The sequence below is a fragment of the Eutrigla gurnardus genome (assembly GCF_963514095.1).
Source record: "Eutrigla gurnardus genome assembly, chromosome: 23".
In the NCBI taxonomy this organism is placed as follows: Eukaryota; Metazoa; Chordata; class Actinopteri; order Perciformes; family Triglidae; genus Eutrigla; species Eutrigla gurnardus.
Genome location: NC_139934.1, coordinates 5,172,338 through 5,177,792, shown reverse-complemented (window position 1 = coordinate 5,177,792; position 5,455 = coordinate 5,172,338). Strand labels below are relative to the sequence as shown.

The 5,455-nt window shown below is 38.3% G+C and overlaps 1 long non-coding RNA gene across 1 annotated transcript; it reads left to right on the top strand.

Moving 5' to 3' along the window:
• Positions 1-821: 821 nt before the first annotated feature.
• LOC311009047 lies at positions 822-1,746 on the top strand. Its single transcript, XR_014596605.1, has 4 exons — positions 822-871; positions 1,057-1,092; positions 1,195-1,473; positions 1,558-1,746. It is a non-coding gene; the product is annotated as an uncharacterized lncRNA (long non-coding RNA).
• Positions 1,747-5,455: the final 3,709 nt, after the last annotated feature.

The following is a 5,455-nucleotide window of genomic DNA, read 5'->3' as shown; positions in this document are numbered from 1 at the left end:
GCTGACTGGGGGTCTGCTGACTGGGGGTCTGCTGACTGGGGGTCTGCCTACATGGTACGTACACCTCTGTTCAGTTAATGTATTGGCATTTACAGTATCTGTTTACCTGATGCAGTATAGGTCAGGTTAGCAGGATTGCCTGTTCAGTGAGTTTGCATCTGCTTTAAAGCTAATTTTGTAAATCATGCTTCATTTTAAAGAAAATAACATCCAATAATTCATCCATTTAAAATGACAAAAAAGGTTAAAGTGTGGATGGGGATCACCAGATGACCCCATGATACAATATCATCACAATTCTTGTCACAATATGATTTTAAAAAATGTAATAACTTATGTTGTGATACATTTTCACCGTGATAAATGTCATTAATGTTGCATCATGCTCCAACTGTTTATTGCAGTCTACAAAGTGAAATCCTGCTGGCTTTAACCAACAAACAAACAAAAACAACCTCCTCGGCACCATCTAGTGGCCTGAATAAGGATTTCTTACCAAAAGGTTCAATATGTATTTGCAATATTAATAGTTTATATAATGAAACGTTTGAACAGAGGTCTGAACGAAGAGGGCGGGTTTTTTTTTTCAGTTTGGTGATGTGTTCAAAGTCAAAGTTTCTGTGATGTTTCCAAATGACCTACCCTGCCTTTAAAAACACTTTTTAAAAAAGTAAAATAATTATTTAAAAAAACATGATGACAGACAGACAGAGAACACAGTGGGGAATTTAAAAGTACGGAAGAACTTAGTCGAGGTTTTTACATGGCAGTGAATTATATCACATGACAAGATGACATTTCTGTCTCTTCGTTCCTGCAGTGCTGGATGTGAGGATGAGGTGCACTTTGTTCTGTATGCTGGAGGTATTCTGTGAGTACATGCTTCACTTTCTAAGTCCAAGTCACTTTTAAAAGTTTGTCTGAGAGAGCAGCTCACGTTTTCCTTTTTTTTATTAACACTATTGGCTCGACTCAACACAGGAAGTTGTGATAGCTGCTTTATCTGCAATAATGTTCCAAATAAAAAGACTAATTCAGTATTGCTCTTTATTTTAGTGGTGAATCCACTCCTCTACGTTGGACAAACTCAAGGTGATTGCACAATTCCCTTCCTTTATTGTTCTCGATTTTGTCTGTTACCATTAACCATGTGGCAGATAAACTTCTTGTCATTATTGTTATTAATATGATCAGAGACAAACAGGCCTGTTGTGACTATACATCCTAACTGGCCGAAGATGTACGCGAAAGAGAGGATCACTCTAAAATGTGAGATAAAGAACGGAGGAAACGATGGATGGGAATACGAATGGAAAACGTCCAGCTCAATAATTCCTCCCAAGAAGAGACAATACATGATTAAGAGCGCCTCTAATCTCCACAGTGGATCCTACAGATGTGCTGGCCGAAACCAATCCCATCAGCGGCCCTCAACTCAGTGGAGTCCAGACTTGAAATTGACAATATATCTCAGTAAGTTCCATTTATTTAATTGTTAATTAGAGTTTTTTTAAGAAAAGAAACCGTGTAAAACAAATCCGCCTTTTTTTCTGACAGATGCGCCGATGCCGGTCCTCACAGTGTCTCCATCGTGGCTGAGTCCCGGGGCCCTGGTGAATCTGAGCTGTGGTGGGCTTGAACATCCCTCTGCAGGATGGAAGTTCTTCTGGTTCAAGGCGGTCCCCAAAGACACTGGCAGCTCCTACAGGCGTATACCGCTACACGCCAGCAAGCAGAAGAGACAGAGTTCTATCAGCGTTCGTGGGCAGAAACACACCACCGGGTATTTGTGTCGTGCTGCAAGAGGAGACTCAGTGTATCACACTCAGTATAGTGCACAGAGGTTTATCTGGTCTGGAGGTCAGTACACCTGCTTTCTTTATTCTTCTCACCGAACATAGTTATTCTGAACTAAATCCACAGAGCAGACCCTCTTTAGTTTTTTTTTAATTTCCTTATTCAAATTCCTGGCTGGAATTTATGTTCCTCGACAACAAAAATATTTACATGTCATAAAATACATCATACAAATACGAAAAAGACAAAAAAACAAACAAAAAAAATCAATCATTCAATCAGAGGAAGCTAAGCTTATCAAGTCCTGCCCCTTCTTTACATTATCACGTTTAATTTACATAAAGCTCATATCTTTGTGAAATAGTCATTATGCAAGTCTGAATATGAGATAATAAACGATAATAACAAAATAAAACGATCAACCGCTACATAACTGTTCATTAAAAAATAAATTGAGGGTGTCCACAGTTTAAAATTGAACTTGAATTAAATTAAACTTCTGAATTAAATCAATGATTAATTTATTGATTATATGTTTTAAACAAAAGGATCACAATCTAACATTTCATTTCCACTGTCCTTAATTGTAAAATATCCTTTTGCTTAGTTTGAGGCATTATTATGTGTTGTTTAATCATTATTTTATTTTCAGATTTCAGCCCAACAGTGAATCTCACAGTGAATCCCGACAGAGTGCAGCACTTCTCGTCTGAGTCCGTGTCGCTGAACTGCGAGGGAAACTCCAGCAAGTGGAGGGTGATGAGGTTCACTGAAACCGGCCTCTTGTCCCACTGTTACGACTGGGGCACCATGACCGGATCCACATGCCACATCAGCCACCTGCAATACAGGGACGCAGTGTACTGGTGTGAGTCTGCATCGGGAGATGTCAGCAACGCCGTCAACATCACCGTACACCGTAAGCTTTAATCACACAGGTTTCACCTGGACAAAATGCTACAAACATATTCATGGTAGTGAATTCAAGGTTTTGGGATATTCCCTCTTCAGATCACTAAAAAATGACAATAATTGGTGGTTCTAGGGATATTTTAACGATGTTTCTTTCTGCAGTTTCCAGGCCTGAGAGCAGTCCATCCCTTGTGCTGCTGCTCACCGGAGTCCTCCCTGGAACCGTATTGGTCATCCTCCTGCTCTTAGTGTATCGCTACATAAAGTCCAAGGGTGAGAATACAATTACAGAGGCGGTAAATGGCACAGAAATTAGGAGATTTTGCTGGCAAAAAATAAAAATAAAGATAGAAATGTCTTCTTTTACAGATCCATCCAGTGACAGGTTGGTGCAACACTCTCTTCCCTCACTCTGAACCTAACTGTTATATTCACTGCAGTTCCTTTATATATATTTATATATGTTTAGACCGGAGCAGCCTCAGAGCACCGATCTGGATAAACGGGTCGACCCGGATGCAACTCAAGAGCACATATGCCTCACCTCTTGAAGGTTAGCCTTCCTTAATCCCGTTAATGCCACCATCAGAATTCCCTCATCTTGAAATGAACTATTTTTTTGCACGAAGCCACTGAAATGTCAGAGATGAAGTGATGTGATTTTGTCTCGATTTTCAACTGACCCGTAGGAGACCTATGCACGTACGATACAATTGGCGGCTGTAAAGACATGGGAAATGGTACGGTACAAACGTTTTCAATGTGGAAGTATTGGAACCCTATTTTATTTGTAACGGATTGAATGATTTTGAAATAATTCTTATTTTTAGGTGGATATGCCAAAGACGTGGGTGATGATGCCACGTTTCATTCGATTCAGCTGAAAGGTATCGAAGAGAAGAGTGAGCGTGAAGATCCAGTGGAAAGCTCAGACTACTATAATGTATAATGTGTATCCATGGTAACCACAGGTCTACATTGGAGGTAGGTTAGTATGCAATTTTGATGATACAATTCAAACGTCAGAGGGCCCATGTTCAGAATTATTTTCAGCTTCTTTAAAAAAAAAAAAAAAATGTGACTTTGTTCCAGGTCCATGAAGAGAAGTGCATCATTAACAAAACAAGTTGCACAGATTACAACTTGAAAAACGTCACATTCATGGCAGTTTTTTTTTAGTGGTACAACTGCTCTTCAGATGTGTTTTAAGTACTATGTAGTGAGTAAATGAAAGAATATAAAGCTCTGCAAAAAGGAGGGAATGACGATGAGAGTGCTCAGTCCCATATTTACCAAAAAACCGGGTCAAATCTACAGTCTGTAAATCGGATTGTTGATTTTCATTGTGACTTTACGCCGATGACACGGGTGTATTTTATGGTAAACATCTCGTCTGGTCAAAGTCAGGCAGCAATTTAACACTTTATAATAAGGTACACAACGTGTTGAGTAGTTACCAGGGAGACGATGAAGAACAAACTGCAGTCTTGACTGCTAGTCTTGAGTAATTGAATTATCTAATGATTAGTTCATTGAGAACTAGCTCACATGATTATTAATTGGTCACATTTTCTGTGAATCCTTATGATGGCTCTTACGTTATAACCCACCCTTCACTTTTATGTTTTTGTCTCCTCCTCCTAAGGATAATAAGTCCCCCTGAATAATTTAGTAGGTATTAGTTAACTATCATAATATTTAACGGTCGTTTCATCAATATCATCAATACCTAATGGTTTACTAGCAATTAGTTCCCTATATTTTTCCTGGTAGTCTAAATGTTGCATAACTTATTATAAATAATACATTTATTTTAGTCTATTATTATTACTTTATTACGATACATGTATGTAAATTAGTGTATTGTTTTGGAACTGTAGTTTATCATACTCTTTTCTTTTTAAAGTTCTGTCTTTCACAGTGACAATAATATTCAGTGAGTCATCTTTGAACCACGGCAATATTATTGTGTCTTTGTTTAACCCTCAGGGCCTCCTTTAAAAAAGTCCTGTTTTTCCTCTTAACGCCCTTTCAGGTCACTGGACCATATCTAAAAATATTAAACATTTTTTTTTTTTGGTCATTAACTCCTGTTCTCATCATGTATATCAAATGTGAGTTCATTTTCATAATTTTAACCCTATAAATGCCAGTTAATATACATAATGGCACTTTTTTTTTTTTTTTTTTTTTGGTGAATGCAAAGTGGATTTTTTTTCAGCAGTGATTATCAGTCTGGGATATGTCAATGATTAGCAACAACACTGATTTTGATAGATTATTACTTTGTGAGTTATTACAAAAAATACATAAAAATCACACTCTCCATCTAGAAGCCCTAAAAGGGATACCATAAATGAATAGCCTATCAAACATGAAAAATGTTGAACTTTGAAATTACATTTATTTCAATAATAAAGTACTTTACACAAACATACAAAATACAAACAACGTGAATGTCCATCCATCCATCCATCCATCCATTGTCTACCGCTTATCCTGTATTCAGGGTCGCGGAGGGGCTGGAGCTGATCCCAGCTGTCATTGGGCGAAGGCCAACGTGAATGTAATAAACCGAAATACAGTACGGAAATTAGGGTGCTGCAGCTCACGGAGGCGTGGTCTCAAGTGTGCGCCCCACTCTTGGGCCTCTAATGCCCGCATGAAACTCCAGCCTTCCCCGTGGAAGCTCCGGTACAGTAACAATCATGTAAATGTGTGAATAACCGCAAATAATGATAAAAGC